Here is a 13,973-nt window from a genome sequence, read left to right on the forward strand (position 1 = left end):
ACACGCTCGGGTCAGGGTCGGGACACGCTCGGGTCAGGGTCGGGACACGCTCGGGTCAGGGTCGGGACACGCTCGGGTCAGTGTCGGGACACGCTCGGGTCAGGGTCGGGACACGCTCGGGTCAGGGTCGGGACACGCTCGGGTCAGGGTCGGGAAACTCTAGGGTCAGGGTCGGGACACACTCGGGTCAGGGTCGGGACACACTCGTGTCAGGGTCGGGACACACTCGGGTCAGGGTCGGGACACACTCGGGTCAGGGTTGGGAAACACTTGGGTCAGTGTCGGGAAACACTAGGATTGGGACACACTCGGTTCAGGGTAGGGACACACTAGGGTCAGGGTCAGGACACACTAGGGTCAGGGTCAGGACACACTAGGGTCAGGGTCGGGATACACTCGGGTCAGGGTCGGGACACACTCGGGTCAGGGTCGGGACACACTCGGGTCAGGGTCGGGAAACACTCGTGTCAGGGTCGGTAATCACTCGGGTCAGGGTCGCGACACACTCGGGTCAGGGTCGCGACACACTCGGGTCAGGGTCGGGACACAGTCGGGTCAGGGTCGTGTCACACTCGGGTCAGGGTCGGGACACACTGGGGTCAGGGACGGGACACACTAGGGTCAGGGTCGGGACACACTAGGGTCAGGGTCGGGAAACACTAGGGTCAGGGTCGGGAAACACTAGGGTTGGGACACACTCGGTTCAGGGTCAGGACACACTCGGGTCAGGTTCAGGACACACTAGGGTCAGGGTCAGGACACACTAGGGTCAGGGTCGGGTCACACTCGGGACACATTAGGGTCAGGGTCGGGAAACACGAGGGACGGGACACTCTCGGGTCAGGTTCGGGACACACTACGGTCAGGATCGGGGTCTCTCACACTAGGTTAAGGGTAGGGACGCATTTTGGACAGGGTCGGGACCCTCTAGGGTCATGGTCGGGACACACTAGGGTCAGGGTCCTGACAAGCTAGGACCAGGGACGGGACACACCAGGATCAGGGTCCGGACACACTTGGGTCAGGGTCTGGGTCGGGGAACACAGGGGTCCGGGTCGGGACACAATAGGGTCAGTGTCGGGACACACTAGGGTCGGGACACACTGGGGTCAGGATCAGGATCGGTACGCAGTAGGGTCAGTGTCAGGTCTGGGACACATTCGGGTCAGGGTCGGGACACACTCGGGTCAGGGTCGGGACACACTCGGGTCAGGGTCGGGGCACACTCGTGTCAGGGTCGGGACACACTCGGGTCAGGGTCGGGACACACTCAGGTCAGGGTCGGGACACACCCGGGTCAGGATCGGGACACACTCGGGTCAGGGTCGGGACACACTCGGGTCAGGGTAGGGACACACTCGGGTCAGGGTCAAGACACACTCGGGTCAGGGTCGGGACACACTCGGGTCAGGGTCGGGACACACTCGGGTCAGGGTCGAGACACACTCGGATCAGGGTCGGGACACACTCGGGTCAGGGTCGGGACACACTCGGGTCAGGGTCGGGACACACTCGGGTCAGGGTCGGGACACACTCGGGTCAGGGTCGGGACACACTCGGGTCAGGTTCGGGACACACCCGGGTCAGGGTCGGGACACACTCGGGTCAGGGTCAGGACACACTCGGGTCAGGGTCGGGACACACTCGGGTCAGGGTCGGGACACACTCGGGTCATGTTCGGGCACACTCGGGTAAGGGTCGGGACACACTCGGGTCAGGGTCGGGACACACTCGGGGCAGGATCGGGACACACTCGGGTTAGGGTTGGGACACACTCGGGCCAGGGTCGGGACACACCCGGGACAGGGTCAGGACACACTCGGGTCAGGATCGGGACACACTCGGGTCAGGGTCGGGACACACTCGGGTCAGGGTCGGGACACACTCGGGTCAGGGTCGGGACACACTCGGGTCAGGGTCGGGACACAATCGGGTCAGGGTCGGGACACACTCGGGTCAGGGTCGGGACACACTCGGGTCAGGGTCGGGACACACTCGGGTCAGGGTCGGGACACACTCGGGTCAGGGTCGGGACACACTCGGCTCAGGGTCGGGACACACTCGGGTCAGGGTCGGGACACACTCGGGTCAGGGTCGGGACACACTCGGGTCAGGGTCGCGACACACTCGTGTCAGGTTCGGGACACACTCGGGTCAGGGTCGGGATACACTCGGGTCAGGGTTGGGAAACACTCGGATAAGGGTCGGGAAACACTCGGGTCAGGGTTGCGACACAGTCGGGTCAGGGTCGCGACACACTCGGGTCAGGGTCGGGACACACTCGGGTCAGGGTCGGGTCACACTCGGGTCAGGGTCGGGACACACTGGGGTCAGGGTCGGGACACACTAGGGTCAGGGTCGGGAAACACTAGGGTCAGGGTCGGGAAACACTAGGGTTGGGACACACTCGGTTCAGGGTCAGGACACACTAGGGTCAGGGTCAGGACACACTAGGGTCAGGGTCAGGACACACTAGGGTCAGGGTCGGGTCACACTCGGGACACAGTAGGGTCAGGGTCGGGAAACACTAGGGACGGGACACTCTCGGGTCAGGTTCGGGACACACTAGGGTCAGGATCGGGGTCTCTCACACTAGGTTCAGGGTAGGGACACACTAGGGACAGGGTTGGGACACACTAGGGTCATGGTCGGGACACACTAGGGTCAGTGTCCTGACAATCTAGGGCCAGGGACGGGACACACCAGGATCAGGGTCCGGACACACTTGGGTCAGGGTCTGGGTCGGGGAACACAGGGGTCCGGGTCGGGACACAATAGGGTCAGTGTCGGGACACACTAGGGTCGGGACACACTGGGGTCAGGATCAGGATCGGTACGCAGTAGGGTCAGGGTCAGGTTTGGGACACATTCGGGTCAGGGTCGGGACACACTCGGGTCAGGGTCGGGACACACTCGGGTCAGGGTCGGGGCACACTCGGGTCAGGGTCGAGACACACTCGGGTCAGGGTCGGGACACACTCAGGTCAGGGTCGGGACACACTCGGGTCAGGGTCGGGACACACTCGGGTCAGGGTCGGGACACACTCGGATCAGTGTCGGGACACGCTCGGGTCAGGATCGGGACACCCTCGGGTCAGGGTCGGGACACGCTCGGGTCAGGGTCGGGACACACTCGGGTCAGGGTCAGGACACACTCGGGTCAGGGTCGGGACACACTCGGGTCAGGGTCGGGAAACACTCGTGTCAGGGTCGGGAATCACTCGGGTCAGGGTCGCGACACACTCGGGTCAGGGTCGCGACACACTCGGGTCAGGGTCGCGACACACTCGGGTCAGGGTCGGGACACACTCGGGTCAGGGTCGGGTCACACTCGGGTCAGGGTCGGGACACACTGGGTTCAGGGACGGGACACACTAGTGTCAGGGTCGGGAAACACTAGGGTTGGGACACACTCGGTTCAGGGTCAGGACACACTAGGGTCAGGGTCAGGACACACTAGGGTCAGGGTCAGGACACACTAGGGTCAGGGTCGGGTCACACTCGGGACACACTAGGGTCAGGGTCGGGAAACACTAGGGTCGGGACACTCTCGGGTCAGGTTCGGGACACACTAGTGTCAGGATCGGGGTCTCTCACACTAGGTTCAGTGTAGGGATGCACTAGGGACAGGGTCGGGACACACTAGTGTCATGGTCGGGACACACTAGGGTCAGGGTCCTGACAAGCTAGGACCAGGGACGGGACACACCAGGATCAGGGTCCGGACACACTTGGGTCAGGGTCTGGGTCGGGGAACACAGGGGTCTGGTTCGGGACACAATAGGGTCAGTGTCGGGACACACTAGGGTCGGGACACACTGGGGTCAGGATCAGGATCGGTCCGCAGTAGGGTCAGGGGCAGGTTTGGGACACACTCGGGTCAGGGTCGGGACACACTCGGGTCAGGTTTGGGACACACTCGGGTCAGGGTCGGGACACACTCGGGTCAGGGTCGGGACACACTCGGGTCAGGGTCGGGACACACTAGGGTCAGGGTCAGGACACACTAGGGTCAGGGTCAGGACACACTAGGGTCAGGATCAGGACACACTCGGGTCAGGGTCGGGACACACTCGGGTTAGGGTCGGGACACACTTGGGTCAGGGTCGGGAAACACTCGTGTCAGGGTTGGGAAACACTAGGATTGGGACACACTCGGTTCAGGGTCGGGACACACTAGGGTCAGGGTCAGGACACACTAGGGTCAGGGTCAGGACACACTAGGGTCAGGGTCAGGACACACTCGGGTCAGGGTCGGGACACACTCGGGTCAGGGTCGGGACACACTCGGGTCAGGGTCGGGAAACACTCGTGTCAGGGTCGGGAATCACTCGGGTCAGGGTCGCGACACACTCGGGTCAGGGTCGCGACACACTCGGGTCAGGGTCGCGACACACTCGGGTCAGGGTCGGGACACACTCGGGTCAGGGTCGGGTCACACTCGGGTCAGGGTCGGGACACACTGGGTTCAGGGACGGGACACATTAGGGTCAGGTTCGGGATACACTAGGGTCAGGGTCGGGAAACACTAGTGTCAGGGTCGGGAAACACTAGGGTTGGGACACACTCGGTTCAGGGTCAGGACACACCAGGGTCAGGGTCAGGACACACTAGGGTCAGGGTCAGGACACACTAGGGTCAGGGTCGGGTCACACTCGGGACACACTAGGGTCAGGGTCGGGAAACACTAGGGTCGGGACACTCTCGGGTCAGGTTCGGGACACACTAGGGTCAGGATCGGGGTCTCTCACACTAGGTTCAGGGTAGGGACGCACTAGGGACAGGGTCGGGACACACTAGTGTCATGGTCGGGACACACTAGGGTCAGGGTCCTGACAAGCTAGGACCAGGGACGGGACACACCAGGATCAGGGTCCGGACACACTTGGGTCAGGGTCTGGGTCGGGGAACACAGGGGTCCGGGTCGGGACACAATAGGGTCAGTGTCGGGACACACTAGGGTCGGGACACACTGGGGTCAGGATCAGGATCGGTCCGCAGTAGGGTCAGGGTCAGGTTTGGGACACATTCGGGTCAGGTTCGGGACACACTCGGGTCAGGGTCGGGACACACTCGGGTCAGGGTCGGGACACACTCGGGTCAGGGTCGGGACACTCTCGGGTCAGGGTCGGGACACACTCGGGTCAGGGTCGGGACACACTCGGGTCAGGTTCGGGACACACTCGGGTCATGGTCGGGACACACTCGGGTCAGGGTCGGGTCTCACTCGGGTCAGGGTCGGGACACACTCGGGTCAGGGTCGGGACACACTCGGGTCATGTTCGGGCACACTCGGGTAAGGGTCGGGACACACTCGGGTCAGGGTCGGGACACACTCGGGTCAGGATCGGGACACACTCGGGTCAGGGTCGGAACACACTCGGGCCAGGGTCGGGACACACTCGTGTCAGGTTCGGGACATGCTCGGGTCAGGGTCGGGACACGCTCGCGTCAGGGTCGGGACAAGCTCGGGTCAGGGTAGGGACACGCTCGGGGCAGGGTCGGGACACACTCGGGTCAGGGTCGGAACAAGCTCGGGTCAGGGTCTGGACACGCTCGGGTCAGGGTGGGGACACGCTCGGGTCCGGGTCGGGACACGCTCGGGTCAGGGTCGGGACACGCTCGCGTCAGGGTCGGGAGACGCTCGGGTCAGGGTCGGGACACGCTCGGGTCAGGGTCGGGACACGCTCGGGTCAGGGTCGGGACACGCTCGGTTCAGGGTCGGGACACGCTCGGGTCAGGGTCGGGACACGCTCGGGTCAGGGTCGGGACACGCTCGGGTCAGGGTCGGGACACGCTCGGGTCAGTGTCGGGACATGCTCGGATCAGGTTCGGGACACGCTCGGGTCAGGGTCGGGACACTCTCGGGTCAGGGTCGGGACACACTCGGGTCAGGGTCGGGACACACTCGGTTCAGGGTTGGGACACACTAGGGTCAGGGTGTGGACACACTAGGGTCAGGGTCAGGTCACACTAGGGTCAGGGTCGGGTCACACTCGGGACACGCTCGGGTCAGGGTCGGGACACGCTCGGGTCAGGGTCGGGACACGCTCGTGTCAGGGTCGGGACACGCTCGGGTCAGGGTCGGGACGCGCTCGGGTCAGGGTCGGGACACGCTCGGGTCAGTTTCGGGACACGCTCGGGTCAGGGTCGGGACACGCTCGGGTCAGTGTCGGGACACGCTCGGGTCAGGGTCGGGACACGCTCGGGTCAGGGTCGGGACACGCTCGGGTCAGGGTCGGGAAACTCTAGGGTCAGGGTCGGGACACACTCGGGTCAGGGTCGGGACACACTCGTGTCAGGGTCGGGACACGCTCGGGTCAGGGTCGGGACACGCTCGGGTCAGGGTCGGGAAACTCTAAGGTCAGGGTCGGGACACACTCGGGTCAGGGTCGGGACACACTCGTGTCAGGGTCGGGACACACTCGGGTCAGGGTCGGGACACACTCGGGTCAGGGTTGGGAAACACTTGGGTCAGTGTCGGGAAACACTAGGATTGGGACACACTCGGTTCAGGGTCGGGACACACTAGGGTCAGGGTCAGGACACACTAGGGTCAGGGTCAGGACACACTAGGGTCAGGGTCGGGATACACTCGGGTCAGGGTCGGGACACACTCGGGTCAGGGTCGGGACACACTCGGGTCAGGGTCGGGAAACACTCGTGTCAGGGTCGGTAATCACTCGGGTCAGGGTCGCGACACACTCGGGTCAGGGTCGCGACACACTCGGGTCAGGTTCGGGACACAGTCGGGTCAGGGTCGTGTCACACTCGGGTCAGGGTTGGGACACAATGGGGTGAGGGACGGGACACACTAGGGTCAGGGTCGGGACACACTAGGGTCAGGGTCGGGAAACACTAGGGTCAGGGTCGGGAAACACTAGGGTTGGGACACACTCGGTTCAGGGTCAGGACACACTAGGGTCAGGGTCAGGACACACGAGGGTCAGGGTCAGGACACACTAGGGTCAGGGTCGGGTCGCACTCGGGACACAGTGGGGTCAGGGTCGGGAAACACGAGGGACGGGACACTCTCGGGTCAGGTTCGGGACACACTAGGGTCAGGATCGGGGTCTCTCACACTAGGTTCAGGGTAGGGACGCACTTTGGACAGGGTCGGGACACACTAGGGTCATGGTCGGGACACACTAGGGTCAGGGTCCTGACAAGCTAGGACCAGGGACGGGACACACCAGGATCAGGGTCCGGACACACTTGCGTCAGGGTCTGGGTCGGGGAACACAGGGGTCCGGGTCGGGACACAATAGGGTCAGTGTCGGGACACACTCGGATCGGGACACGCTGGGGTCAGGATCAGGATCGGTACACAGTAGGGTCAGTGTCAGGTTTGGGACACATTCGGGTCAGGGTCGGGACACACTCGGGTTAGGGCCGGGACACACTCGGGTCAGGGTCGGGGCACACTCGGGTCAGGGTGGGGACACACTCGGGTCAGGGTCGGGACACACTCAGGTCAGGGTCGGGACACACTCGGGTCAGGATCGGGACACACTCGGGTCAGGGTCGGGACACACTCGGGTCAGGGTAGGGACACACTCGGGTCAGGGTCAAGACACACTCGGGTCAGGGTCGGGACACACTCGTGTCAGGGTCGGGAATCACTCGGGTCAGGGTCGGGGCACACTCGGGTCAGGGTGGGGACACACTCGGGTCAGGGTCGCGACACACTCGGGTCAGGGTCGCGACACACTCGGGTCAGGGTCGGGACACACTCGGGTCAGGGCCGGGTCACACTCGGGTCAGGGTCGGGACACACTGGGGTCAGGGACGGGACACACTAGGGTCAGGGTCGGGACACACTAGTGTCAGGGTCGGGAAACACTAGTGTCAGGGTCGGGAAACACTAGGGTTGGGACACACTCGGTTCAGGGTCAGGACACACTAGGGTCAGGGTCAGGACACACTAGGGTCAGGGTCAGGACACACTAGGGTCAGGGTCGGGTCACACTCGGGACACAATAGGGTCAGGGTCGGGAAACACTAGGGTCGGGACACTCTCGGGTCAGGTTCGGGACACACTAGGGTCAGGATCGGGGTCTCTCACACTCGGTTCAGTGTAGGGACGCACTAGGGACAGGGTCGGGACACACTAGTGTCATGGTCGGGACACACTAGGGTCAGGGTCCTGACAAGCTAGGACCAGGGACGGGACACACCAGGATCAGGGTCCGGACACACTTGGGTCAGGGTCTGGGTCGGGGAACACAGGGGTCCGGGTCGGGACACAATAGGGTCAGTGTCGGAACACACTAGGGTCGGGACACACTGGGGTCAGGATCAGGATCGGTCCGCAGTAGGGTCAGGGTCAGGTTTGGGACACATTCGGGTCAGGGTCGGGACACACTCGGGTCAGGGTCGGGACACACTCGGGTCAGGTTCGGGACACACTCGGGTCAGGGTCGGGACACTCTCGGGTCAGGGTCGGGACACACTCGGGTCAGGGTCGGGACACACTCGGGTCAGGTTCGGGACACACTCGGGTCAGGGTCGGGACACCCTCGGGTCAGGGTCGGGATTCACTCGGGTCAGGGTCGGGACACACTCGGGTCAGGGTCGGGACACACTCGGGTCATGTTCGGGCACACTCGGGTAAGGGTCGGGACACACTCGGGTCAGGGTCGGGACACACTCGGGTCAGGATCGGGACACACTCGGGTCAGGGTTGGAACACACTCGGGCCAGGGTCGGGACACACTCGTGTCAGGTTCGGGACACGCTCGGGTCAGGGTCGGGACACGCTCGCGTCAGGGTCGGGACAAGCTCGGGTCAGGGTAGGGACACGCTCGGGTCAGGGTCGGGACACACTCGGGTCAGGGTCGGGACACACTCGGGTCAGGATCGGGACACACTCGTGTCAGGTTCGGGACACGCTCGGGTCAGGGTCGGGACACGCTCGCGTCAGGGTCGGGACAAGCTCGGGTCAGGGTAGGGACACGCTCGGGTCAGGGTCGGGACACACTCGGGTCAGGGTCGGAACAAGCTCGGGTCAGGGTCTGGACACGCTCGAGTCAGGGTGGGGACACGCTCGGGTCCGGGTCGGGACACGCTCGGGTCAGGGTCGGGACACGCTCGCGTCAGGGTCGGGAGACTCTCGGGTCAGGGTCGGGACACGCTCGGGTCAGGGTCGGGACACGCTCGGGTCAGGGTCGGGACACGCTCGGTTCAGGGTCGGGACACGCTCGGGTCAGGGTCGGGACACGCTCGGGTCAGGGTCGGGACACGCTCGTGTCAGGGTCTGGACACGCTCGGGTCAGGGTCGGGACGCGCTCGGGTCAGGGTCGGGACACGCTCGGGTCAGTTTCGGGACACGCTCGGGTCAGGGTCGGGACACGCTCGGGTCAGGGTCGGGACACGCTCGGGTCAGGGTCGGGACACGCTCGGGTCAGGGTCGGGACACGCTCGGGTCAGTGTCGGGACACGCTCGGGTCAGGGTCGGGACACACTCGGGTCAGGGTCGGGACACGCTCGGGTCAGGGTCGGGAAACTCTAGGGTCAGGGTCGGGACACACTCGGGTCAGGGTCGGGACACACTCGTGTCAGGGTCGGAACACACTCGGGTCAGGGTCGGGACACACTCGGGTCAGGGTTGGGAAACACTTGGGTCAGTGTCGGGAAACACTAGGATTGGGACACACTCGGTTCAGGGTCGGGACACACTAGGGTCAGGGTCAGGACACACTAGGGTCAGGGTCAGGACACACTAGGGTCAGGGTCAGGACACACTAGGGTCAGGGTCGGGACACACTAGGGTCAGGGTCGGGATACACTCGGGTCAGGGTCGGGACACACTCGGGTCAGGGTCGGGACACACTCGGGTCAGGGTCGGGAAACACTCGTGTCAGGGTCGGGAATCACTCGGGTCAGGGTCGCGACACACTCGGGTCAGGGTCGCGACACACTCGGGTCAGGGTCGGGACACAGTCGGGTCAGGGTAGTGTCACACTCGGGTCAGGGTCGGGACACACTGGGGTCAGGGACGGGACACACTAGGGTCAGGGTCGGGACACACTAGGGTCAGGGTCGGGAAACACTAGGGTCAGGGTCGGGAAACACTAGGGTTGGGACACACTCGGTTCAGGGTCAGGACACACTAGGGTGAGGTTCAGGACACACTAGGGTCAGGGTCAGGACACACTAGGGTCAGGGTCGGGTCACACTCGGGACACATTAGGGTCAGGGTCGGGAAACACGAGGGACGGGACACTCCCGGTTCAGGGTCGGGACACGCTCGGGTCAGGGTCGGGACACGCTCGGGTCAGGGTCGGGACACGCTCGTGTCAGGGTCGGGACACGCTCGTGTCAGGGTCGGGACACGCTCGGGTCAGGGTCGGGACGCGCTCGGGTCAGGGTCGGGACACGCTCGGGTCAGTTTCGGGACACGCTCGGGTCAGGGTCGGGACACGCTCGGGTCGGGGAACGGGACACGCTCGGGTCAGGGTCGGGACCCGCTCGGGTCAGGGTCGGGACACGCTCGGGTCAGGGTCGGGACACGCTCGGGTCAGGGTCGGGACACGCTCGGGTCAGGGTCGGGACACGCTCGGGTCAGGGTCGGGACAAGCTCGTGTCAGGGTCGGGAAACTCTAGGGTCAGGGTCGGGACACACTCGGGTCAGGGTCAGGACACACTCGGGTCAGGGTCGGGACACACTCGGGTCAGGGTCGGGACACACTCGGGTCAGGGTCGGGACACACTCGGGTCAGGGTCGGGACACACTCGGGTCATGGTCGGGACACACTCGGGTCAGGGTCGGCACACACTCGGGTCAGGGTCGGGACACACTCGGGTCAGGGTCTGGACACACTCGGGTCAGGGTCGGGACACACTCGGGTCAGGGTCGGGAAACACTTGGTCAGTGTCAGGAAACACTAGGGTTGGGACACACTCGGTTCAGGGTCGGGACACACTAGGGTCAGGGTCAGGACACACTAGGGTCAGGGTCAGGACACACTAGGATCAGGGTTGGGACACACTCGGGTCAGGTTCGGGACACACTCGGGTCAGGGTCGGGACACACTCGGGTCAGGGTCGGGAAACACTCGGGTCAGGGTCGGGAAACACTCAGGTCAGGCTCGCGACACACTCGGGTCAGGGTACGTGGCACACCTGGGTCAGGGTCGGGACACACTCTGGTCAGGGTCGGGTCACACTCGGGTCAGGGTCGGGACACACTGGGGTCAGGGACGGGACACACTAGGGTCAGGGTCGGGACACACTAGGGTCAGGGTCGGGAAACACTAGGGTTTTGACACACTCGGTTCAGGGTAGGGACACACTAGGGTCAGTGTCAGGACACACTAGGGTCAGGGTCAGGACACACTAGTGTCAGGGTCAGGACACACTAGGATCAGGGTCGGGAAACACTAGGGTCAGGGTCGGGAAACACTAGGGTTGGGACACACTCGGTTCAGGGTCGGGACACACTAGGGTCAGGTTCAGGACATACTAGTGTCAGGGTCAGGACACACTAGGGTCAGGGTCGGGAAACACTAGGGTCAGGGTCGGGAAACACTAGGGTTGGGACACACTCGGTTCAGGGTCGGGACACACTAGGGTCAGGGTCGGGACACACTAGGGTCGGGACACTCTCGGGTCAGGTTCGGGACACACTAGAGTCAGGATCGGGGTCTGTCACACTAGGTTCAGGGTAGGGACGCACTCGGGACAGGGTCGGGACACACCAGGGTCATGGTCGGGACACACTAGTTTCAGGGTCCTGACAAGCTAGGACCAGGGACGGGACACACCAGGATCAGGGTCCGGACACACTCGGGTCAGGGTCTGGGTCGGGGAACACAGGGGTCCGGGTCGGGACACACTAGGGTCAGTGTCGGGACACACTAGGGTCGGGACACACTGGGGTCAGGATCAGGATCGGTACGCAGTAGGTTCAGGGTCAGGTTCGGGACACACTAGGGTCAGGGTCGGGACACACTAGGGTCAGGGTTGGGACACACTAGGGTCAGGGACAGGACTCACTAGGGTCAGGGATGTGACGCTCGAGGTTCAGGTTCGGGAACAATTGGGGTCATGGTCAGGACACGCGGGGCTCAGGGTCGGGAGACACTGGAGTCCGGGTCAGGACACACTGCATTCAGGGACAGCACAGGACAGACTAATTCAGGGTTGGGGTCGGGACACACTACTGTCAGGGTCGGGACACACTAGCGTCAGCGACAGGTTCAGGACAAACTAGGGTCAGGGTCTGGACACACTAGGCTCAGGACACACTAGGGTCAGTGTCGGGACACACTGGGTCAGGGTCGGGACACACTAGGGTCAGGGTCGGGACACACTAGGGTCGGAGTCGGGACACACTCGGGTCAGGGTCGGGACACACTCGGGTCAGGGTCGGGACATGCTCGGGTCAGGGTCGGGACACTCTCGGGTCAGCGTCGGGAAACACTCGGGTCAGGTTCGGGACACACTCGGGTCAGGGTCGGGACACGCTCGGGTCAGGGTCGGGACACGCTCGGGTCAGGGTCGGGACACGCTCGGGTCAGTTTCGGGGCACACTAGGGTCAGGGTCGGGACACACTAGGGTCAGGGTCGGGACACACTAGGGTCAGGGTCGGGACACACTAGGGTTCGGGTCTGGAAAAACTAGGGTCAGGATCAGGAAAAACTAGGGTCAGGGTCGGAACACACTAGGGTCGGGCCAAACTAGGTTCAGGGTCGGGACACGCCCGGGACAGGCTCGGGACACACTCGGGTCAGGGTCGGGACACGCTCGGGTCAGGGTCGGGACACGCTCGGGTCATGGTCGGGACACGCTCGGGTCAGGGTCGGGTCACGCTCGGGTCAGGGTCGGGACACGCTCGGGTCAGGGTCGCGACACGCTCGGGTCAGGGTCGCGACACACTCGGGTCAGGGTCGGGACACACTCGGGTCAGGGTCGGGTCACACTCGGGTCAGGGTCGGGACACACTGGGGTCAGGGACGGGTCACACTAGGTTCAGGGTCGGGACACACTAAGGTCAGGGTCGGGAAACACTAGGGTCAGGAAACACTAGGGTTGGGACACACTCGGTTCAGGGTCAGGACACACTGGGGTCAGGATCAGGATCGGTACGCAGTAGGGCCAGGGTCAGGTTCGGGACACACTAGGGTCAGGGTCGGGACACACTAGGGTCAGGGTTGGGACACACTAGGGTCAGGGACAGGACTCACTAGGGTCAGGGATGTGACGCACTAGGTTCAGGGTCGGGAACAATTGGGGTCAGGGTCAGGACACGTGGGGCTCAGGGTCGGGAGACACTGGAGCCCGGGTCAGGACACACTGCGTTCAGGGACAGGACAGGACAGACTAGTGTCAGGTTTGGGGTCGGGACACACTAGTGTCAGGGTCGGGACACACTCGGGCCAGCGACAGGTTCTGGACACACTAGGCTCAGGACACACTAGGGTCAGGGTCGGGACACACTAGTGTCAGGGTCGGGACACACTAGGGTCAGCGACAGGTTCTGGACACACTAGGCTCAGGACACACTAGGGTCAGGGTCGGGAAACAATAGGGTCAGGGTCGGGACACACTAGGATCAGGGTCGGGACACTCTCGGGTCAGGGTCGGGAAACACTCGGGTCAGGTTCGGGACACACTCGGGTCAGGGTCGGGTCACACTCGGGTCAGGGTCGGGACACACTCGGGTCAGGATCGGACACACTTGGGTCAGGGTCGGGACACACTCGGTTCAGGGTCGGGACACACTCGGGTCAGGGTCGGGACACACTCGGGTCAGGGTCGGGACACGCTCGGGACAGTGTCGGGACACGCTCGGGTCAGGGTCGGGACACGCTCGGGTCAGGGTCGGGACACGCTCGGGTCAGGGTCGGGACACGCTTGAGTCAGGGTAGGGACACGCTCGCATCAGGGTCGGGACACGCTCGGGTCAGGGTCGGGACACGCTCGTGTCAGGGTCGGGACACGCTCGTGTCAGGGTCGGGACACGCTCGGG

The sequence above is a fragment of the Somniosus microcephalus genome, chromosome 8, assembly GCF_052327205.1.
Source record: "Somniosus microcephalus isolate GS21.2 chromosome 8, FLI_Smic_1.0, whole genome shotgun sequence".
Lineage (NCBI taxonomy): Eukaryota > Metazoa > Chordata > Chondrichthyes > Squaliformes > Somniosidae > Somniosus > Somniosus microcephalus.